Source organism: Ambystoma mexicanum, chromosome 8 (genome assembly GCF_040938575.1).
Source record: "Ambystoma mexicanum isolate Mex_15411 chromosome 8, UKY_AmexF1_1, whole genome shotgun sequence".
In the NCBI taxonomy this organism is placed as follows: Eukaryota; Metazoa; Chordata; class Amphibia; order Caudata; family Ambystomatidae; genus Ambystoma; species Ambystoma mexicanum.
Window position 1 is genome coordinate 500,559,250 of NC_090929.1, and position 25,371 is coordinate 500,584,620.

Here is a 25,371-nt window from a genome sequence, read left to right on the forward strand (position 1 = left end):
GTCCCATCAACGTCCTTTTTGGGTGCTTTAGGCCCCACCAATAAGACACCTGGTATAAATAGCCCCACCCCACGGCTTCCCTTCAGATTTTAACCTCCAAAGCAGAGGGAACCCGAACCCAAGTTTGCCTGCAGGGGCAGCTGGCGGGCGCATGTGAATCCATGAAAGATACCAACGCTGGAGAAATGGAGTTACAGGTAAGAAACTACTCCCTGCTCCAGCATTGGGTCTTTCATGGATTCACATGCTGTGAATAGATTACATAGCAGTACAACCAATGTGTGGCGGTGTGTCATAGGCAAACCAACAAACAGCATTTAATCAAATACATAGACAAGAAACCCAGCAAGTGATATAGCAAATAGAAAGATCCCTGAAGATGAGCGGCCTACCTTACTGAAACAGGCGTTGGAGGACCGCACGGCCCACCTGCACATCTTCCGCATGTTGCTGTCCCAGACAGTAATGCCTGGTGACGGTATATGGCACCACCCAGGAGGTTGCCTGGCAAATGTCCACCAGCGGTATCCCAGACCACAACTCTGCTGACTATGCCGTGGACCACGTAGAATGAGCCTTCGGAGCCAGCTTTTGTGTGACAAAACGAAATTGTAGAGGAAACCCAGCAGGAAAGCCCTTGCTTGGAGATGGCCTACCCCTTGTTTGACGGCCCAAACACCACAAATAGCTGCTTTGATTTCTTGAAGTCCTCTGTGCGATTCAGATGAATCTTTAGGGCCCTCTTAGCGTCCAGAGAATGCAGGGCCTTTTCCATTGGCATGTAAGCATTAGAAAACAACAAGGGTGATGCAATAGAAGCAAGTTTGTGAAATGTGCAGGTTAGTGGCCAGGAGAACCTTGTCCTTCATATACCTTAGGTAAGGTGGGTCAATGACAAGTGCTTGCAATTCTGACACCCACCTGGCTGGGGTAATCCCACTAGAAAGGCCACTTTCCATGAGAGAAACTTCAAGGGAGCCGTCAATATGGGTTCAAAACGAAGTTTCATCAAAGCTGAAAGGACTACATTAAGGCTCCACACTGGTGCAAACTTCTTCACCAGAGTGAATGTCCGAAACAACCCCTTCAGAAAATGTTTCACCAAGTGATAACTGAACAGAGGTGCAGAATGGTGCTTTCTCGTGAACCTAGAAATCGCTGCCAAATGAACCTTAATGGATGACAACGCCAGGCCCCCCCCCCCCTTCCGCCAGGTGTAACAAGTAAGGGAGAACCTGAGCCGGGGAAATGTCCAAAGGCTTAACATCAGGATGACCCTTACACCATTCACAGAATCACATCCATTTATGACCATATGAGACATTCGTGGAAGGCGCCCTCGCTGCCTCCAAGATTGTCGACACACTCTGGATATTCCTAGATGACCGAACTCTGAGTGCTCAGAAGCCACGCCGCCAGGCTGAGAGACACTGGATCGTGATGCCACACTCTGCCGTCGTCCTGAGACAGGAGATCCGAATCCACTCCCAACCGAACCAGCTCTTCCCACTGCCAGATGAAGGAGATCTGAAAAAAAAGTCTCCCTGAGCCAGAACGGGGCTACTAGAATCACCCGGCACTGGTACTTCCGAATCCACTGGATGTTTCTCCGAATGAGCAGCAACGGGGGAAACTCCAGACACTGCTCGTTTTCCCTTGAAGCAAACAGATCCAGCGGAGGATGCACCATTGCTGTCTCCTGCTGCTCTTTCAGCCTCCAGTCGTGCAGCTGACTGGCGTCCCTGCTGAGCGTGTCCGCTTCAACATTCACAACTCTGGGCAGAGGGAAAGCGACAATGCTGATCCCTTGAGCTAGAGACCAATGCCAAATGTCCTGCGCCTCCTTTGACAGGACTCTGGAACGTCTGCCCCCCGTTTTCTTAATAGAACATCGTTGTGGTATTGTCCGTTAACACCCTCACCAATGGCCTCATGAACAGGTGGCAATTGGGAAGAAGAGGGATACACGACGCCATGGCCCCCCCAACAGCGACATGTAACCTCGGACTGAGACAACTGCACCCCCTTTCCACTTGCTTGCCTTGGCCCACAACTTTCCCGCTTGCTGGAAGGCCTTAGCAGATTTTGCCGGGTAAGAAACCGCGCCTGAGAAACACCAACTCTCTGGACAGCGTCAAATATGATTGGTCTAAGTTGACGCCGAATCCAAGTGGTTGCAAAAGCTGCATGTCTCCATGAAAAACTCTTGTGCCCTTTCCTACGACAAACCCCTCACCAATCAATCGTCCAGGTAGGCGTACACATGATGACCTTCCCTCCGGAGGAAGGCCGCCACCGGGGCCAGACACTTTGTGAACGTCCTGGGGGAAGACTTCAAGCCAAACAGGAAGACACGAAACTGATAGTGTTCCTCTGACCACAAAACGCAGGAACTTGCGGTGCTTCCACCTCAAAGGGATGTGAAAATAGGCATCCTGCAGGTCTAACGACGCCAGGCACTCGCCAGGCTGCACGGAACAGATGACATCTTGAAGGGTGAGCATCTTTACCTTCAGGCATTGCAGACTCTTGTTCAACGCCCGAAGATCTAGAATATGACTCCACTTGCCATTGGGCTTCTTCATGACGAAGTCCTGGGAGTAGACCCCCAGGACTCGTTCCGCAACCGGAACTGGCTCTATCACCCCTTTTTCTAGCATGAGAGCCACCTCCTGCTGCAGGATTGGAAGATGCGGCTGCAGGCCATTCACTGGCGGGATAGGGACCAGAAGTCGTCAGAACTTGAGTGGCCAAGACGCACCGTGTCCAGCACCCAGCTATCTGATGTTCTCTTTCGACATGGATGGCAACCCTGCCCCCAGCAGATTGTCCATATGGCAGTCATTGGTGAGCTTTTGTTTGCCGTCCTTTAGCCGCCGAGGACTGCAAACCTTTCTTTCGCTGAGCTTTGAAGTCCGGCACCCTTCTGAGCTGACTGGACCGATCACCTTGAGACGAGTAGCTGGAGCACCTGTATCCTCGATCTCCGGCGGAAGCAAACCAGGCATTCCCAGAGGCTCCACGAAAAAAGCCCGAACAGAGCAACCACTTTGCAGGGAACCCAAGTATTTAGCAGTTTCTGTATCCTCTTTCATCCCTTTAAGGGCTTCCAATTTTCTCGCTGAACAAGGGTTCGCCCTCACAGGGCATGTCAATGACCTTATATTGGACCTCCGGGCGATAGTCTGCACTTCAACCAGGCCTGCCAGAGGAGCACCACCCAATTATTAATTTGTTTAAAACCTGATTCTGCCAGGTCCACAGCAATATTGATGCTGTGGTTGGAGGCCTCCCCTCCCTCTCGAACCAACAGCATTGCTTCCTTTCAGTGATGCTCTGGCAGATGTTCAAGAATCGGGGCTAGCCGATGCCACATTTCACGATCATATCTGGCCATAATTACCAAGGAATTTGCAGCCTTCACAGTTGTAGCCCCTACCGTCAAGACCTTTCCAAAGGCGTATTGCTTCCTGGCCTCACTGTCCGGAGGAGTAACATTCATGTTGGCTCCTAGCCTTACAGCTGGCAGCCGCCGACACCACAGACTCTGGCGTGGGCTGCGAAACCAGGAATCTAGGGGTAGACTCTGGAGCCTCGAACTTCTTTTCAAGGGGACCTTTCACCGCCAGCTCTGAAAACAGATGGCGCATTGTGCGCAGGCCCTCCTGCCACATGTGGTCGAGAATCGGTACTGAGAAGACTGCCTTCCTCCACTTGCCAATATGGTCGAAGAGGAAGCAGTCCTTCCGTTCCTTTTCAGGCGCCAGACGAAACTCCATACAAGCTTTCGACATCATGGCGTGGAACGCCCCAATATCATCCGGAGGCCATGGTTGTGCCGCTATACTGGGCTGCTCCACCTCAGGGTCAGTGTCCCACGCATCATCCCTCATCAGCGTCAACATTAGATAGGGTATCCCGCGGAACACTCGGGGTCAGATTCAGGTAGCTCGCCCTCTTCAGTATGAGACCACGGACGGTCCAACCCCATCGGCAACAGCAACCATGCCGGAGGAGCCTTCCTAGGCGCCTCACCAGGCAACCCCTCGACCACCGGCACTGCAGGACTCGGAGGAGGCAGTAACCTTGCATCCAGTTGCCCCAATAAAGACTGAAGCGTCAACAGCACTTGCAACAACAGCAGAGATTGCTGGTTAACGGGTAAAAGGGCGGCCCAGCCCCCACCCCAATCGACGAATGCCTCACACTCTGCAGACCCAGAGCAGACGGGTCAAACACTGGTTCCTGTTCCTCCTCCATTCCCTTAGAAACAGAAAATGTAGCTGGAACGTTGCTTCAAAATGTTCTCGGGAAGAATGGCCTCAAAGGCAGCTGACTGCCACGCCCCACCCGTCAACAACCCTTCTTATTCCATCTGTGACAAAAGCAGTGGACCACTGACCGTCACCCCCGTCGACGATGGGACCATAGATTCCAGCACTACCGTTGACGAAGGCGCAACCATCAACGAGCTTGTCATCGGAACCACGTCCCCATGCTTTGATTTCACCGCAGACCCAGATTTTTTGGAAGAACCGGAAAGGTGCTTCGAAGACTCCCGGCTGGATGAACAGTTGTGATGGTCTCTGGACGACGAGTGCTCCGACGAAGACTCCTTAGGCTTCGCCAGGTCTTTCTTCTGACCCTGTAGATTTCTCAGGCCTACCACCAGATCCCTTGGACTTGTCTGGCCGATCATGCTTGGACAACGAAGAGCCACTCACCACCTTCGAATGATGCAGACTATACTGCCTTTCCCCACCTCTGACGCAGGCAACGCTGCACAATGCGTCTTAGCAGGGGGTTCCGCTGACGCCAACCGGTGATGCTCTGCAGAATTGCCCCCGCCCTTCCTGAAGACTGGCTCCCCCGGGCCGAACCCACCTCAGAGGCCGGATATGTGCCCTCGTTAATCCAACATATGAGCCGTCGATTACGGTCTTTCAAGGTCTGCTGTAAAAACCCCTGACATATCATGCAGGCATCCCCTGAGTGATGGGGTTATAGACAGTAAAGACAGTCCATATGAACATCCCCCTTCGTACACCTTCAAGCTGCAGGTAGCACAGGGCCGAAAAAGACTTCTGGGGTACCGATGACATCCTAGCCCACGAACCAAACGCATGTGCAAAAACATGAAGAACCACGAGGTGATCCCAACAGTTTGGCTACAGTTGAAATCTGAAGGGAAGCCGCGGGGCGGGGCTATTTATACCAGGATTCCTATTGGTCGGGCCTAAAGCACCCAAAAAGGACGTTGATAGGACACTAAAGTGCCCAGGTTTTCCATAAGGAAAATGCCAAGTTAAAGTTACTGAGGTTTCCCAGCCTGACAGGGAAATATTCACAGCATGTGAATCCATGAAATATCCAATGCTGGAGAAGGTGAATGAAAAGCAGACTGCGGCCCTAGTGGTTGCGCTGGACACAGTAAAAGCCTTTGATAGAGTGGAGTGGCGGTTCCTCGTTCTTACGTTGCGCAAGATGGGTCTTGGAGAGGCTTTTATATCAAAGATTGCAGCCAATTATAAACACCCTCCCTGCGCTTATTTCTAAATGGGGAACTTTCCAACCCGGTTGAAGTCTCTAGGGGCACAAAACAGGGATGCCCACTATCCCCGCTATGGTTTGTCATACATCTGGAGCCTCTCCTGAGCAGGATTAGGTCCACCCAAGCAATCGAGGGGGTCCCATTTTGGGGGAAAGAGCACAAGGTTGTAGTATTCACAGATGACATGCTGCTAACAATAACTAACCCGGGGGAATCACTGAACGCAATAGACAGGGTGCTGGCTCAGTTCATAGGTAGCCGGCCTGAAATTAAACAAGAGCAAGTCAGAGGTCATAAGCTTATAGATGACGCCAGAGAGGGAAAGGGAGATAAGACCTGGAACACCATACACATGGGTTAATAAATTGAAATATCTGGGAATATACATTACAAAAATCACAGACCAACTTTTTGACGCTAACTATCACCCTCTATTGGAAACCATAAAAAAAAAGACCATCAGGAGGAGTCCAATATCTATATCCTGGCTAGGCAGGATAAATGCCATAAAGATGGTGGTTCTGCTGATGCCGATATATGTGTATATGGCAATTCCCACAAGGGCACCGATGTCCTTCTTTAGAGCCTTACAGAAACACACAGCACCTTCATCTGGGAACAGAAGCCAAGAATGTCATACAAATTGATGCTGCAACCTAGGAATAAAGGGGGAATTGAGGGACTAGACCCTTTAGGGTATTACCGCGCAGCCCAAATTAAGAGTGGTGAGGGACTGGTCGAAAGAAGATAGGGGGAAGCAATAGAGAGAAATGGACAGAGCAGTGGTGGTTCCTGACTTGGAGACAGTACTATGGCTACACCAAGAATATAGGCCACAAAACGTACTGTAGTTCCATTGAAGGCCCGGTGGGACATATTTTGGGTGAGGTAGTAAGGCACTCTAAGATGACCACTTTCCCCTCGCCACTCAGATTTTCAGGAAGCCACAATTCACAAGAGGACAGGATAGGAGGTGGTTGTTAGGGAGAATTCTCATTATATGGCTAATTTCCCTCACCTAGTGAGTCCCCCAGCAGCTTTGCTGGATTTCTGGAGTTTATTTTTTCACTTGGTAAGAGTGATCTCCCCCTCTTACCCATGTTTTGCCATGTGTCTTTTACCTGTTTTTGTGATTGTGGACTCTGGAGTACACCACTTCAGTAGTTCCCTTTTGTGAGACACAGCACTTTCAGTGCAGTGACACAGGGTTGTAGACTTCTCACAGACTCCATTTCTGAGGCCAACTACAGTCCCCCAGAAAAGGGTAAAGTTGCCATTAACTTTAGTCATTTAACCACAGATCCAGTACACCCCATCTTGCATGGAGTACGGGAAAGGGTTACTCCTTCGCCCTTTTTATCTGTATCTCCTAGAGCATTTTTTCGCTCTTTTAACTTTTAGGCTTGGCTGGTGGCAGCGGTATCTACCCTAACTTTTCTACCACGTTTATACTATATAAACGTGGTACTGTTTTAGGCTATTATATTAGCCTTGAACATAAACCCGCTTGACCAAATACTCTTTTGGCTCCGGCCGGGTTTATTCGCAATTTCTTTTTGTTGAAGTCCTTGTCTGCGCGGCAAACCAGGTTTGCCTTCTTTGTTCGTCTTTTGGCGGGCTTCTGCCAAGAAGCCCTCCTCTAGGCGCCTGGGTGTCTAGGTGGGCTGAATATGAGGGAGGGGTATAGTCACCCCCTGCACAGGGTATCCTAGGAAACCCAAGTCGCACTTTGCCATGATTGGCTGAGGTGGTTGTCCGGGCTCCTCTTGGTTGAAATCGCTGCACACTGCTGTAGTGGTCCGGATAGCCATCTGAAGAGCCTCTCCTATTTTTAAGGAGCACACCTTTTATTCACCGTTGCTGCTGCCGGCTTCATCCCTGTGTGGTGCAGACCCCCTAGACGTTCTCCTTCGTACCGATGCTCCCGGAATTGTGGGTCTGCAGGAAACTACCAGGAACAACTGCTGTGGCACCAGCTTCTTCATTGAATAAGGTACTGTGTTCTGCTTGAGGAAATAGGGTGAATCCCTTTTCTTCGTATCCAAGGCTTGCCTTCGTCTTCCCTCGTTCTTATAACTTTTGCTTCCTCTGTTGACAATATCTAAGTACTCCTGGCAACGTTGAATCTTGAACTATCAGACTGTGTAATCCTCGACAACAGGAACACGGTTCCACTCAACACTGGCTCCGGCCTATTGACTCTTGAATTTGTCAAAGAGTTCTCTGATTCTGTCTGCCTTGACAAAAGTATTGCATATGATTTTTGCCCCCAACTCTCTGGTTAACTTGGGTGCTAAGTGTGTTTTGCCCCGATAACATTTCTTGCCGTGGATACGCGTATCTTTAGTAAGATCGAACTGTCATTACTGTAAAAAAGTGATCGCATATGTATTCCCGGTTCACAACACCGGTCCGTTAAAACATAGGGTACTTACCTTGAGTTAGAGTGTACCAAGTGGATAGGTGAGTTGTAGTGTATTTTACATGTGGTTTTGAAGTAATAGAAGTGTTGTGTTTATGACAAATGGTTTAAAAATAAATGTACTTCTATTTTTTTTTTACCTGAAACCGTGAGTGTTTGCTTGAGTCACAGTAATTGTGGTCCCTTTGTGTAATCTCTGCTACTGCTCATATACTCTAGATAAGCCTGGCTGCTCCGCTACTGCTACCACTTTAACATAGTAGTACAGGCTTGTGCCAAAGGTGAACTTTTATTACCATTTGTAGTCTTAATTGTGTGTAGTGGTCACAAGATTCTGCCTAACAGAGGTTTGAGAAATGGCAGGACGGGGGCTGTAGGAAGATACAGGATCTATACGAAGGAGGAGGGATAACATCCAACCAGTGTAAAAGTGACTCCGGGCTGGATGAAGGGGAAAAGGTTCCAGTATGCCCAGTTGTGTCATGGCCACCGGCCCCAGAACACAAAAACCACACCATCTAGTGATGGGGGCAATGGGTCACTTGACTCACTTATTCCTCTTTTGGACCCATAAACACAGGGGCCCTGGCTGGACTCAGTCCTGACGCCTTTGGTGCCAGACTCATATAGAGGTGTCAGCAGGAACACTATTTCAGTGCAGGAGTAAAATAAAAACTTTCCAGGAGCTGAAAGCCTTTATTCCAGAGAACATCCTCATGTGCTGACTCATCGGGTGTGGCAGGCAGGCTGAACCTGGTGGGTGTGATGCTGGAAATGCATCTGAGGGACAGGGCCTCTGAATCCTTGTCCTTTTTCTGTTTTTACCGTGTGTTCTGTTATGTTTTCTGCCCCGGAGTCCGTGTGGGACTCCTGGCAGTGCAGCTCTCTTTTGGTTTGGTGAACGGACCCATGGGATACCCTTATGGCACCCATGGGTAGGGGTACAACCCTGTGCCCCTAGTGTATGTTTTTGGGCACCTGTGGGTGACCCACAGAGCAGGGTATGGGCTGGTGGCAGCTCCATGCTGGATTTGACAGGTGCTCTGGGTATCCTCCATTTTGGGATGCCCAGGCCCTGCCATTGGGATCAGTTGATTCCTGATAGGAACAAGATGGCCCCTGTGGCCTCTTGCTTTCTATTGCCTGTTGTCTTGTTTTTCCCAAAGTCCTGGGAAGCCCTGACTCTGTCCCTTCCCCCTGACTGGCTGTTGGGTGGAAGTTCCATATATGGTATTGTTGTGAAGGCCCAGCTAGACTGACTGGAGCCTTCCCAGTGACTGTATGTTATGGGTACCTCCTGTGGGTGGGACCTGGGTGAATGGAGTGTGTGACCAATATACACTCCTTGTTGTGGTTGGCTGGTTTCTGGCATGCGAGACAAAGACTCAGACAGCCCTGCCCGAAACTGGCCTGAATGCAGTGTGTAGTGTTGAATGGCTGGGTACTTGTTCCAATCCACATTCCTTGTTGTGAGTGTCTGGAAGGGAGGAGTGTGGCCTGAATGCACCGTGTGCCTGATTGGCTGACTGACTGCATGAATGCCCTGCAGTGTGATTGGCTGCTGTGTGTGTGCCAGCAGTGTGGATGAGAGAGAGGATAGTATATCTGGGGACCTCTCACCACTGGAAATTGTTCAGTTCAGTTCTGAAGGAACCATTGGTTGAGAAGCAACCATTGGGGTTCAGAAGTTCAGAAGTGTCCAGAAGCTGAGTCTCCACTCAAGAGTAACTGGAACTGCTGATCCTCGGCGTCCAGCTGGAAGAAGAAGACTTGCTGTGGCATTTGCTTCGACCGATCCGAAGGCTGTCTAAATTCGTCGAGGGCTGACCCGAGAGAGGACCTGGTAAGGCGCCCTCTTCCCGTGCTCCGAGGGACCATCGAGCACCGCTCCATCTTCGCCGAAGCGCCCTGGAAGACAGGTCCTCGAAAGGCTGTCGACCCGAGACGGGACCGCCGAGGAGATCGAAGTGAAGCACCCGGACATCGACGTCGTCGAAGTCCATTGCCGTCGACCAGGGTTCACAGGTTTGTGGAACCGCTGGAGGCCCGTCGAAGTTGTGTTGCCCAGCCGTGGGAACCACTTGACGCTGTGCCGCCGACGACCGGAGCCGTCCGCTCCATTGCCTAAGAACATTCAATTGAAGGACTCTCTCGACCGCACCGTCGACCGCTTATCCTGCCGGAGAAAGTCGAGGCCGACCACGCGCCGAGGAGAAACCTGCCGGTGGGTTTCCCGCCACCCGACGACCTCAAAGACTCGGACGACTCGACGCCCTTGCTGGGCTCCCGTCTCTACAATCTTTGCGGTCCAGAACTATTGTCATCGAGGTGCCCCGCACACCTCCGCCTTGCAGGACGCCGACGCGCCGACGAGCACCGCTCGGACGAAGCTGCCGCCTCTTCGACATCGTTCTGCCTCGTTTGTCGACGGACGTTCGACGCCCTGTGCCTCCCGTTTGAAAGGGAAGGCATTCAAGAAGGGCCGTCGATTCCCCGTCGCCGAACAACGAGTCCCTCGACGTTAGTCGACTCCACCAGGTACATTGGGGGGGGTAAAAACATTATAGAGGAAAATAAGACTTGCAGAGCAATATATGGACTGGGCTGGTGCTATATCTTTCTTTACAGGTTGCCCAGGTGGGGGGATCTCCACACAGAACTGTGCCTAGTGGTAGGGGTCAGTACTCTGCCTATTGCTCAAACATCTTATTTCCTCTCTTCTCTCTATTGCTGGTTTCACTCTATTGGTCTGTGTGACATTGTACAGTATTGTTCATGCACTTCAATAAGATCTAGGGTGGTACCACTTTAGGATTGTAAATATTTGTCATTGTAGATTTTGCCAGAGTACAAAGTGAGTTATCGTGATGAATGTACATAACCGTAACTATTGATTATATAAAGACTGTGTTCTAACCAATACAGAGTGTGGATATTCCTTTGTGGGGGCTTGGGGATACACTGTACTTAAGAACCAGCCTGCATCACCTCCTGAGAAGCTAGGCCTTGATTGCTCGACCATTGCTACCGGATAGAGAATCTTGGCTGGGGTCTCCTGTGCCTCTCCTCCACCATATAGGGAGTGGGAGTACAGACACCCCCCACCGGTCATTGAGAACCGTTTTTCTCGTCGCAGTGGGCATGGCTTCAGAAGCTGAGCTATATAAGCTGCTCCATCCTTAATGCCGGTGCTTCGTGTTACTGTGCACTCACGCGCAATGGGACGCGCAGTGCCGCTTGGACCAGTTTACTTACTTTTGAGACCAGCCATTCTCCTGCATACTCACCTCCAGGAAACCGGTGCTTCATCTGCAGATTCATCTCCTGACATCCAGTGATCTTGATCCAGGCGCCGCAGCACTGCACTCCGCATCCACAAACTCACACTGAAGAAGAAAGACAAGGTTATAAAATCCGTCCTAGGGCCGCATTTGATCCCCGCGTACCCCCTATTTAACAATTTACTAGCTACTGTACCGCTGCAGCTTTGTTCCTCATACCCTCCGGCTGCCACCACGAGCTCTGCAGCTTCTGCCGAGCCGGCATCACCTGCAAGGGAACAAAGCAAAAGAGCAAACATCAAAAGTGGACCGGACAGCAATACAAGACAAACTTTACAATACAACAAAAACAGTCGAGGAAAGACAAAGGCAAAAAGGAACACTTACTTGAAGTATAGTGGCTTAGTCGCAGCAGGACTGGACTACCATGTGCAAGGGACCAGTGAAGGAACTCGGTCCAGAACATACAAGCGCCCCTGCCAGAAGCAGCAAGACGAAGTGCTTGCCAAAACTAAACAGGTGCGCTTTCCAGGGACAGCGCATCCCACGGGTACCACGGTTTGGGAGAAGGGGTCCGGAAGGGGGATCAGGCGCACAAGCTGGTATACTCATGCCTCCTATTCTCTACGCAGGAGCAGTGGCGAGCAGCATCACCTATTACCACCAGTCACCACATAAGCGCAGAGGGCGAAGTCGGACCCGAGCGACCTCACGCCCGGGAGGGCTGCAACCGTGCCCTAACGCCTCTGCAGAGAGCAGGTGAGCATAACAAGCTGAGGCACTGGGCGCTAAATACTAGGATTAGGGAGGTGGAGACGTGAGAGCTAACCCCATTTGAAAAATGTGTGAATACTAGCACTGGGGATAGACATTTGATTGGAGATCTGTACAGACTGATCAAAGAAGGGGGAAGAAGCTGGGGCGTGAAAGTTCATGCTCAATTGGGAGAAGGAAGCAGAGCAAGAGATTGAAATAGAGCAATGGAATAACCTATGGAAGAATATCCCCAGTCTGGCGAACTCGCTACACATCCAAGAAATTTTGATGAAAATTATGTACCAGTGGCATCTCACCCCCAGAAGACTGTCGATAATATACCGGACAGCCTCCAGGCAATGCTGGAGGGGGTGTAGGGCAGAGGGAACCTGGGGACACATTTGGTGGATGTGCTCAGTATTAGAAAGGTTCTGGGACATGATGCAAGAAGCCATTTGGGACATACTGGGAACAGAGAAAACACCGAACAGGGGCTGTTCTTACTGGACATGGACTAGAAAAGTTGGCCACAAAGGCCCAGTGGAAAGTCCATGTAGTCTTGGTTATGGCAGTGGCCATATTAGTAGTGCGGAAAAGGAAAGCAAAAGCACCCTCATTACACGAACGGTGGGCAAAATTTGGACCTTGGTTACAATGGAAAAGGGAACATACGCGATCAGGGGAGAGCACACAAAATTCATTGCGGACTGCGACTTGGTGTTACAATTCCTAATGAAAGAATCCAGGAGAGCATGGTGCCCAAAGAAGATGCAGTTCTTGGGGTTTGTCTAGGGGGACGTGGAGGGGGGGCCTCTACGATGAACAATGAGGACCGAAAAGGAGGAAGAGGGTATGACGAACCCACAAAGACTGGCTGAGCGGATCACAAAGATCCAGCGGGGAAGAGGGGGTGGGGGGGCTGGCGGGGTTATTGGCTGGGGGTGTTGGGTGGGTGGACTTTACCATTGTATGAAAACGAGTGCGGTTTGTTTATAAGTCTAGTAATTGTTTTTTGTGTATAGTTTAAGGAGGAGTGAATAGAGGTTTGTTTTTTTGGGCAGTATTGCTTAATTACCTCGTTATGGGTTGTTAGCTGGAGCATATTGTGACTTATTCATAGACGACCCACAACCTGTATGCAGGATGTTGCCATTGAAAACGCTTTGTCCTGGGAAATATCTGGGTGTACTGTCAACATTGCATTATTGTGCACCATCAAGTAGGTGTGGGGTGGAAGTGCTAGGGGCTGAACATTTCCAAGGGAACTTGGTTTGCTTTCCGATCAATAATCTTCCCCATTCCGTAATAATACCATCTGTCTGTGGTTCTCCATATCCATCTGGTTCTCCATCCTATTGGGAGCTATACCTACTTCCCAGCGCTAAGCTTTCATGCACGTTGTGGTCTCAAATACTCCCCCATGTTGTCAGGCGTGTTCATTATGTGTTTATGACTGGGTTTCATCCGGTGCAGAATTATACAGTAAATGGTTATATTAGATTAAAGAACGGCTACCAAAACATTTTTATTCTGTTATCTACACAGATATATTGTACCATTTTGCGAATGCCAAAGTGTCCAGATACAGTCGGATGGATTCTTCAATCAACAATGGCAAATAAGCCCAAACTGAGCTTATTGCATTACTGTGATGTGGGACGACGGACAGGGACCGATCTGCGCTTTGGTGGTACCAGTGACAAGGAGCAACCGGTCATCGTTTCCGATGTAGCAAGATGCTGATGCAATAGCATTGCAAGTGGAAGTGCATAAAATCCATATCTTCGCACGAAAGGAACACCATGTGCATCATTAGAAAGTTTTGCTGGTGTAACACAAGGACATAAAAATTGGACGTCGGGGATTAAATGTCATGACCTTGCCCTTGGCCCTCACTGGCAAGTCAGCCACCAGTTAGGGCCAGGTCAAAGGCCTTAAAACTTCATCCAAGAGTGTCTTGGTTACAAGGAACTGAACTATGCGGTCTAGTCTTTTGGGTGTGGCAGGCCTGGGACGATTTTACATGGACTACTTTACCGGAGACTATTTAAACCACACCCAAACAGCAAAACAGCAAAACATGCTTTGTGTTATTCTGCTGTGGGCAGCGTAACGCTCACCGTGTCCAGTTCTTTGATGCCAGCTTACCTGAAACCAAGGACCTGCAGAGAGAGAAAGAACACTACGAAACTGACCTGGAACAGTAGCCTGTCTTCAATCCATCGCTGACTTCAGTTCCACTCACCTGAAGGTACGAACTCCATCATTTGGCACGGCATGCATCCTGGAATACCATTACCTGGAAAGAGGAGAAAGAAAGACAGAATTAGTAAGCGTTTACTCACGTTTCCTCCCGAATGAAGAAAGCCACACAATTCTTACCTGGGTAGTCCTCTCCTGGTCAGTATCATTGCTGGAACATTACAGCGCTCGGCGAGGAACATCGCAACCTGCAAAGAGAGAAAAGACACAGGTTAGCAATTTAAAAGGGCAAAACAGCGCCGCGCATTGCGCATTATTCACAGGACAGAATCGCGCACACTGCGCTTTCGCCTACCGGCCCATGCTCATCTTCAAACTGCATGACAACACCAAAATACCTTTCCATACCTAAAAGGAAAGAAGCACGACATTATTCGAACTAAGAGGAACATAAGAACTGCATATGAAGACTGTAAAGCAGCAAACCTACGGAGTCGCAGTAGGCCTGGATTCCCACAGGGGGGCTTGCACCAGTGAAGTAACTTGGTCGATGCTTGCCCCCAACATCTACGTGCCCCTGCCACGAGGAGCAGGACGGAGAATCCACCTTTTACAATATTAAGGTAAAGAGAAGGCCCAAGGGGGAGGAAGGAATTTAAGCCCAGGGAGGTGGGAACACAAAGATAATCTGGTATTGAATCCAGCTCTCCTATATTGCACACCCATCTTTAACCAGAGGCCTTAGAAAGGGACCGGGAGAGGGTTCGAGAGTGCAAATCATCCAACCAGGGCTGGGTGGCCTCTCTATGGATACCAGGTGAGCCTAACATTAAAATCGATCATTTATCACAATCAGCGTCTCATGAGGAAGTTCTAAAGAAGATTCGAAGCATGCAACGTTCGCTAGCTATAACTTGTACGGCAAAAACAGTTGATTCCGTGGACTTAAAGAGTTCTTTGAAACATAAAAGCACTTACTACATTGCAGACCAATGATGTTTGGTTTGAAAATATAGTTTTTTCTATCCAATTTGAGACACGCTGTGAGGATGTGTGTGTTAATATTTCTGGTTCTGCGTAACTGATGTTATGGCATGGGTGATGACTGGGGCGTTCGGGTACGCTGGCCACCAACGTCATGAAAATAGGTGGAGCATATCGTTCGGAATAGTGATGTCAGCTTCAAGGGCGGACGATCAGTATTCTTGCTGCGGGTGCATTTGAAGTTAGTGCGATGCCTCAACGGATAAGATTACCACAAGACGGCCGCGCCCAACACGTTATTTTCACATGTGTAAAAGCGAGGAAAACGAAGGCAAGATCCATAGGAATATTTATACAAAAAGGAGAACAGGTGCATTACATTCAGTCTAATAAATCTCTCGTCTAACAGAAGATATTATGATCTATGACCATTGGTCCTGAAAAAATTGACTTGGTATACAATACATTCTTATAAATTATACATAATATATATAATCGACCATTTTTAATTTTCAAAATCAGTAAAACACTACTAAAAAAAAACTTTTAAAACACTCACAATAACCCAAGATTTAGACCCATATGGTGGGTATAACAACAACCTAATGGGATAAATTACATCACAATTAACATAAAATTCAACAACCAAATGACAATTACAATACACTGTGTACTGTCAATTTATTCATGATCATTCTGTTACTCGTTGGTCTTTGAGGTGTGGCATATATTTTTGTTGGGCTGCCACAAATGCCTTTTTTGATCATTACAGCTTTGTTTGCCAATATGATAATTGTGCATGTGTGCATGTCCCTTACGTGCACAGTTTATAACGCTATAATTGTGCAATTATAGTGACACGCAATTAAGTGTAATATTTGAGGTGTAGGAGGCCATTGTTTGGTTACTGTGGCACATGTGATAATTGTTTTCTTTTTCATTGCCATGTCTTATGTATCTCAACATTTTTTTCACCACTTTGCAATCTCGTTTTTTGTTCGTTCTTTGTCAGGGTATTTTGTTTATTGCTGTGATTCTGTTTTGTTCCAACATGGCGCCCGCTATAATGTGTGTTACTTTTAGATCGATTGGTGCTTGTTTTTGCGCTTCAATAGGTGTTTACATCTTGGTCAGTTGGGGCTTAGTCTGGCTGTGCTTGGCAGCATATGAGGCTAGTGTCTTTGGGGGAGTCCTTCGAGCTCTATTACGTTGCCTGGGCTCCTGATGACGGAAGTCCTTTTTTTGTTTCTACACCAGCTTAACTTACAGCGCGGTTGCAGAACGTTGTTGCCCGTGCATGCCGCGGCAATAGGAGAGCGTTGGTGTTTCGCTTGACAAGGTAATTAATATAATGTACCAGCAGTCAGTGTCTAATGTTATGTATACCGCATTGTTGGCAGCACAAATTTACACGCGGTTTTACTCATCTCCATGGAGATTATAGAGCGTCCAAGACTCCATCCACGTGGTGCTTAGGTGTAAATATTGAAACGCATATTTCAGTGAATGCTAGTGGAGCCTCGGTTGTGGAGGTAATGTTAAGGTATTTGATACATATTGTAGCACACTAGATGGTGTTTGTGTATTTATGAAATACAGGTGCATTTAAGGTGATGGAATAGTTGGCGATAGAACAGTTGGGATATAAAGGTGAAGACGCTAGTGTTTCAGTTGTGACACTTTAGCTACTCAGTACACGAGGTGGTGTTTTTGTAGTTATTAGATATAACTGTTGGGCTATAAGGTGTATACGCCATTGTCCCTGGTGTTGTACATTAGTGATTTAGCATACTGTTTTATTTACGTCTCCTGTTTATTATGTTTGTTATCTATACAGATCTTGGAATTAGAAGGGCTACTTTGAGAACCCATACATTGAAATAGACTTGATTGAAGAAGTCTGAATTTATTGGTTGGACGTCGACTTTGGCACTAAAGTTACACTTAGAGGAATAGTAGTTGTGATTTTCTAGGGCAGACCTATTTAAGACCTGTACCTGAGCCCCCTGGACACCGAATTGATGTATTCTAGAGGGATGTGTTTTGAGTTACCTTGAGAACGTAGATCACCGTCTCATGTGGAGGTGTTGGTTTTGTTCTGTGCAGGTGACCTCACTTGGGATCGCCGTGCTCCTTACCCGGATTACATGGTGGTGAAAAACCTATGTGAAAGCATTTTTTTCCCCGTGAAGAAAGTTTATGCACTGAGAAGCTACAAAGAACTGAAACATGTTGGGATATGGTTGTTTGTGAATCGACACTCTGTTTAAGTACACAGTGTATTGTAATGGTCATGTGGTTGTTGAATTTTATATGTTGTTAATTGTGATGTAATTTATCCCATTAGGTTGATGTTATACCCACCATGTGGGGCTAAATCTTGGGTTATTGTGAGCGTTTTAAAAGTTTTTTTTAGTAGTGTTTTACTGATTTTGAAAATTAAAAATGGTCAAATTTATAAGAATGTATTGTATACCAAGTCCATTTTTCAGGACCAATGGTCATAGATCATAATTAATATCTTCTGTTAGACAGATGAGAGATTTATTAGACTGAATGTTATGCACCTGTTCTTTTTGTATAAATATTGATGGTTAACCCTGTACCGTGGAGTTAGGTTTCCCTTTGGGGTGTTTGATTTACCTTAATTATAGTGAAGATCCATAGGAAAACATTTTAAGATTGATTACAGTATGCTTAAAAATACATGCCCAAACGATCAGGACAATAACATTTTTGAGCGCACTTCCCCTTTAAGGAGTGTTAAAATGACATGGGCCCAGTTAGTAAGAAAGGTTTAATAATGTGCATTTAGCTTCGATTGTAGTGGTTTGCTTAGGGAATATCGTTTCTTTCTTTACAGCGTCTTGTAAGTGAAAGGGAAGCTTTAATTCCTTTCGCTTCCGTGAGGGGGTGGGGCCACACCAGGTAATCACGTACAGCAACAAGCAAGTTAACTCTTACTGGTGCGTAATCACACTAAGCCCAATTGTCAAAGGCGCCGGCGTTGGCAATTGAACTCCAAGCTATAATGCCGGAGGTAAGAGGAGCATATTTTTTTACGGGCTATACCAGTTCGTATAGCCCGCAGATTGACCAATCAGGTTTATATAAACACCACTAGGGTGTTTGTAAAAAATAGCACAACCCATCTAGAGGTGCTAGCTATATTTACAGAAGTGCCATTCTTGTCCCATCTAAAGGGCATGAAAACAGGCTGGTTATTGTTCCTTTGGTTGGGTCCATATAGAACATGACTGGCTCACATAAATCAAACTTATGTGAGGACCTGCCGGTGCTGAATTCAGACAAATAAGATTTTACTTTCTCAATTAATTGGTGAATGTCGAATTTTGAAATATATTTGAGAAGCATAAATATGTTCCAAAAGCCACCTACTCTTAGAGAATTGTGATGAAAAGTTCTTATGCAGACACCATCTGGAGCTTGATGACTAATAGACGTGGATAACTACCAGGAAAGCCACTTTGTAAGCTGCCTAACCTAGCATTTCTGAATGGGCTCAAAGGTGAGAGCAATAGCTTATTGAACACTGGTTAAATCACACCCAGCAGCCAGGTTAGCTACTGGTGAATTTAGCTGCTTTAGTCCTATTAAGGCCTTCACTACAGGGACTTTTCTCCATGACTCATTGTGCTCTCATGTGGTGAATGTCACCAATTTTAGCAAGTTGACTTAAAGGAAATTGTACACTAGCCCTGAATGCAAGCAGTAAGTTAAATAAGTAACCATGTTTGCAGCTGTGCAGTCTATTGGGTTAGAGGGTTCGGAGGCCTAAATCACAAAACCTTATGCAATTATTGAAATAACATGTTCACCTAGTCTGTATGGTGTGCTTTCCCAAGAATGCCCATTGACTTCAGGAGCAATGCTGCAAATTTCATAGATTGTGGGATTGGATGGGTCCATCTGATGTTGCTGTTGTGTGAGCAGGTCCCTAGTCAACTGCAGTTTGATTGGGGGGAGGGGGGGGGGTTCTACCACCATGACTAGAATTTGAGGTAACATCAGTGAAGTCACTGTTGATCAGTATTAGTCATGCATTCCTATAAGAGATTTTATACCACTTTGTGTTGGTGGAGGAGGAAGCGCCCTCAGGGAATTGCCTAGCGAACCTTTCCTCATGGGTACCCAAATGCATAGTTTTGTCATTGTGAATTTAATGCAAATCTATAACTGGGAGTTCTCCACCTATGGAAAACGGAATGCTACTGTGCTTCACTCCCACTCATTTCTGTTACACAGCTCTGCTGGGTGATGTCGAAAAAAACTCTACCCCAGGGACATGCTGGCTCTGAAGCAAAATTACCCTTTGCATGGAGCAACCTGTGGCAATATTTGTGATCGTGTCAGGGAGCGTGTCCAGTTCATTTAAAATCAACTTTGCTGTGGCTGTGTCCATTATGAAACTACTCTTTATGCAGTAGTGTTTGTAAATTGAGTAGTGCTCTGAACTGCCACGATTTCTTTCATGACGTGAAACAACCTCATGAGCATTCAACTTGCCACGGGCTGCGAGTTTACAAACTGGCTTGAGAAAGATGGTCTTGTTAACATATTTGTTGGGTTCCACTATTGCAGAGCTTGTACAACACCTTTTTTGTTACCACCATTAGATATTCCCACCGCCCAGATGCCCAACCATTGAACGCTGACCATTCTTGCATTGCCATGTGCAGTCTTGCATGGGTTATACAATACATAGCCATCATGCGAAGAAGCTTTGCGACTTTGCACTTCAAGCTTCACAAACTGCTGATAAAAGATAATTGCACGAAATGCTTGTACCCTTACATCAGACTGATATGCCACTACAATTTATTTCTGCTGCCTTGAATTGTGTCAACTGTCAAGGAGCTAAGCCTTATTCTGGAGCATTTGAGAAAACCCAAAATGGTGCCGCAGTGCGAGTCGTGCATGTTTTCAGGTAGCACTCTGGAAATGTTCCCTATTAGGAGCCAGTCCTCTAAGAGGTAGATGTGTATGCCCTTTCTGCGCAATTGCATGGCCACCTCTGCTAGTACCTTCGTGAACATATGTGGTGCGGAGGTGATCCCAAAAAGGCAGAACTTTTAACTGGTAGCGCTTGTCCCCTTATCCTGGATCTGAGGAATTTGCAATTTTTTTTAACATGGAAATATGAAAGAATGCATCTTCTATGTCTACAATAGTCATGTAATCTCCATTGAGAAGCAACAGAATAATCATTTGTAATGGCATCCTGAACTCCTGGACTTTCACAAACCTATTGGACGATCGAAGACTGTCTTCTATTCTTGTCCTTTTGTGCAAATAGGGAAAAATTAGTAGATCCCACTGCCCCTTTTGTTTAATGGGATGCCCTTTATGACCCACTTTTACGAAACAGACACTGCCTCTCAAAGCAGGTGGGGCTGGTTTGGGCGTTGCCATTCTTGGTGGTAGGATGAATGGCGTTGTGTGGAACTTCACATATCCTTTGGTATGGGTATGGGATCTAGTACCCACTGATCCCTGGTTATGGCTTCCATAGGGTGGGCATTGGTTTTGAACCTCTGCCACCGCATCCCCCAATGGGGAGACATGGGAGCCCACCTTAATCATTGCTTGGGTGCTCCTTCACCCTTGGTGGGAGCATCTTTTGCGCGCTCTGGGTTGGGGAGGGGAGCATTTGAAACACTGCTGTGACCCAATTATCCTGAGTGAATTCAATGTCCTGGTAGGGCTAGTGAATTGGGACAGCTGACCGCCGTAATCCCCATCTAGAGGTACCTGTGCCTCAGCATGGAAAGCTTTGTTCCAACAGTTGCCATAAACCTTTCAGGGTCTTTTCCACAAGAGCACCTAATCAAGAGGCGTATTAAATTAACACCTCAGTTCTATAACATGGAGCCAAGAATATATTTTGAGGGTCGCGGCATGGATTAACTGTCACAAAGACTAAATGTCTTATCACAGCATTAGTGGTGAGCTGGCCCTTTCACAATTTGTGCTTTGGCTCTAATTATTATTATAAATTGTTCTTTTATAGCACGCTTAATACCAGCGAGTGGTTTCTAAGTGCAGGATCGGGATTCAAACCGGTGTTGCGCTACGCTGTCTTGCTTCTATGAGACAAACACGTTGCCCCCGAGCTATCCGTCCTCCCCATACTTTCCAGGATCTGAGTAAATCTCGCACAGGGTCCCAGTTGGAGAAGTATCTAATTAGATCTGTAGCATTAGTACTGCATCTATTTTGTTGCTACACTTAAAATAAAGTATCTTGCTCTCCTTGTCTGTAGGTGCCTTTGAAGTGACGGAGGTCCATACTGCTTGCAGGCAGTTGTAACTTGCAAGTCTGCCTGAAGTTGACTACAAATCATTAGTCGACCAGTGTGCATGAGTCATTTTGCTTGAATTATTGTATCAATTTTTGGAAGCCGCAGGAGCTTGGATAGAGGCCATAAATTGTCTGAACAGATTCCATTAACAGGACATGCTGGGCAAAGGCTGTTCGCTCCTCCACTGCTGAATGTTAATGCTAAACAGCTTGTTGCTCTTTTGAGAAGTACACTAGTCTTCTGTGGGGCACGCAGGCTTGTGGCTCAGTCTTCTGGGGGTTGAACAGTATTGTCTTGTGGATCCTCCTCATCTAGGCAAACACTTGTTTATCTTCTATGGAGTCCAGGTCCTCTTTTGTGATAGTGTTTACCATAGGCAACCAAAGGCGATTGGGACAGCACCTTTTTGGGTCCGTTTCCCCTCTTGCTCCAAATACAATTTGCAAGAGTGAGCTAAGGCTTGGTTCTGCCATAAAGGAGGGTTACTATGTGACAAATTATATAATTTCTTCTGATTTCCTTACTCTCTATTTCTCCTCAGTCACCTCTTCCTCAGAAAACAGGTCCCACTTATGTGGTGTTAGGGTTCCTAAGGGTCTCAGATAGTGTCTTGAAACAGCACAAGGGCCAATAGCTACCAGCCCAAGAGTTGCTTTGAAGACATCTGTGGATAGGGCCTGAATAAATTCACAGAGGAGGGTGTCGGATGGGGGAAGAAGTGTGCGGGGGTCAGGTGGCTGTTCTGTGCCCTGGCAATAAGATATCACTTGAATGGAGAAGACATAAGGGACAGCAAAGCTTTTTTTCCTTTTATGAGTTTTCCCTTCAGAATCTGCCTTTGCAGTTATGTGCCTAGATGTCCATTTTGGAGCTTGCTTTTGTCATTGACTTGTGCAAAAATCCTTCTCCAGACAAAGTTTTGGCATCACATTTGAGTGCCTGCCATCTTCTTGTGCCATGCTTAGGAGTTTCTTCCTTCTTTGTCTGGACAGTTGAACAGTCTGTACTTGCTTCACATGGATTATCTATCCTACAGTGACCTTTGTAACTGGGTTGGCAAATCCTTTTATTGTACCTCAGGCAGGGTGGTCTTTGTGCATTATTTTGGCACAGACTAGGCCATTTAGCGCCAGTCAGTACGGAAGTGGGTTATTGATTTCCCGGGGCCATAAGTCTGGGCTCCGAGATGGGGCTAGCTGGCTAATAACCCTGCAGGTACCATTCAGTTGGAGCCTGGGGCAGCTTCTATTGGTCCAACTGTACTCTTGGTGACTATCTGTATGACCACACCACACTTCAGACAGCCCTGCATTGGCAGCTGCCATAAAATATACTATGCCGTTTGTCTCTAGTAGGAATTTTTTTTTTTTTTTTTTTTTTTTTTACAGGCCGTGCATGTACATTGGGTTCTTATGCGATACTTCTGCCGAAGAGACAGTGTTTCCCATCTGACAGAATCTGGTGTTTGATCCTCCTCCTGGAACAGCTCAGGAGCTTCTGCCTTCTTATCAGATAGGAAGCCAAGAATAAGGCCCAGCTTGACCCAGAGTTCCCGGTCGTAGTGTCACAAAACGGCCAGTGCATTAGTGGCCTTAATGTGCTGGCTGCCATATAATCCTCTTTCCCCATAGCATCCAGCTTCTTCCCCTCCTGGCCCGGTCGTACAATGGACTGATACGCAGAGCATTTCCTGGCTGCGCCTGAGACCACAGTCGGGGACTTTGGGGTTCAAGTCCAGGACACTACTTCTCGAGCCGGTCTTGCTTGGGTGGGGCTAGGATTCTTCAACAGTGCTAAGTCTTCATCCGCGATATCGTCCAACAAAGGAACGGACATGATGGTCCTATGCCTGGACTTGCGTTGTTGATAAAGGAACCCTTCCTTTTTCGTCACCTCAGGCACCAGTTGAAAAAGTTCAGAGGCCCTGGACATCATTGAGCTGACCTCATCCGGCACAAATTCCTCATCGGTATCCATCGCCATAGCTGCCGTATCTGTGCCAGTGTTTAGGAGGATCCCTTGCACCAGCAGGGTCCTTACACGTCAGTTTGCACCCAGAAGGACTTCTGGAAAGCAGTCGTTTAGGACATCCAGACGGAGCAAGGTCCGGTGTGGGCGGTAGTCTCTACTGAATTTCTGATACCTGCGTGGTCAGAATGTTTAACAAAAAGTCCCTGGGTTGTGGTGTAGAAGGAATGAGGGGAAGGTTCTGGGCTGGTGCACCTCTTCTGGCGAGGTAGATGGAGGGTTGGGGGGGGGGGGGTTCACCCCGCAGTGACCTGCCTTCGAACAAGGGTTCCCCCCCCACCCCCTTGGTGGTCTGAATAGTAGCCCTCGGGCAGGTCATCTTCCTATTCGGAGATAGTATAAAAGTGCCCCGGGACACTTGGCTCAGCGCCATGTTCTCTACCCTTCCTAGGGGTCATCAGAGTCCTACTCCCTCCCATCTCCTGAGACTTCTGGGAGGAAGAGGCTGCTGTCCCCTTTGCAGGGGTCTTTGCCGAAGCCGTGGCAGTTATCTTATACTGTGCCGGTAAGGACAACCGTGAAGTAGCAGTTGCTGTGACTGTGGGCACCACCTTAGTAGTCTGCCTTCCTTTCGAAGAAGTAGTGGTCGTCAATGGGTGGCAACAGCAGTCGGTGTGGCCATAGATGGTGTCTCGGCTGTTTGAGACGTTGATGGAGGCCGAGAAGGGCCCACCTTGGATTTCTCCTGAAGTCCGCCGAAGGGGTCAAGGTCTCCCCCCCCCTGCCACCTCCCCAAAGCCCCGATTCCCCCCCACCCCCAAGTGTGTGACCCTCACCGGCAGGCTCACTGTGGATGTGGTCGGTGATGGCGACCTTGTCCTTCCTGAGGTGGACTCGCAGCAGCAGTGAAGAACCCAATGGGATCTGTGGTGTGCAGCCTTGCCTTCTTTTGGACCCCTGCAAGCAGGGAATCCTCAAAGGACATCAACCTCTTATCTGAGGGAGTTCAATCATGGGACCAGCTGGTCCTTGGGCAAGCCTGATCATGCCCAGAGGCAGAGGCCTTCCCAATTTTAACCACACCACCAGCCTTCTGTAGCAGTCTTTCTTGGTCTTTTTCAAAAAAACCACGGCAGACCTTGCATCCTTCATCATGGTCGGAATGCAGGCAGTAAAGAGGTTTGTGGTGTCGATTCTCCACAAAAATGTTCCTTGGTCCATATTTCACGCAGAGTTTGAAGAGGCATATCTTCTCCTCTGTCATAAGGAACAGGCACAAAGTAGGCCCAAACTTGGGCCTTCTGATGAAAGATCCTCTATGTAGTCTGATCTTCCCCGACAGCATATCCCCGCTACCGGTAGTCTACCTCTGGTCAAAAGATAAATTGCAAAAATCGGTCAAACATTCACATTTTACCAAAAACTCAAAATATTCAGAAAAATGAATGCTCAGATAGCACAGAGGACTACCAACACTTTAGTGTGCAGTACAAATCTGAAGATGTCCACCAGATGTGGAGCTTTGGGAGAAGACTGTCATTGGATGGGGCAGTATGACCCAGAAGACCGATTGGTTTATAGGTGAAATACAGTTTTTAAGGGAAAGTGAAACAGTTTTTTCCTTTTACCGAGGATTCCCAGCCTGGCTGGGAATATTCATGAGCATGTGAATCGAATCCATGCCAGACCCCATGCTGGATAACTAGCCTTTTCCTGCTAGACACCTTGTCTCTGGAACAAGTTACCAACGCAGATGCCTCCACCAGCATCCAGGAAGGACCTGAATGCCTTATTCTTCAAACAACATCTTTCCAATAACTGATCACTCAACTTAGTCCTTCACCTCTGGAGTTCAACCCTCCCCAACTCCCCTACATATCCCAGC

General features: G+C 47.7%; 1 protein-coding gene across 3 annotated transcripts in view; it reads right to left on the reverse strand.

The window, feature by feature from the left end:
- GNB1 (G protein subunit beta 1) overlaps positions 1–25,371 on the reverse strand; it is an 805,062-nt gene that overhangs the window by 197,265 nt on the left and 582,426 nt on the right. The gene's annotated exons all lie outside the window — the stretch shown is intronic.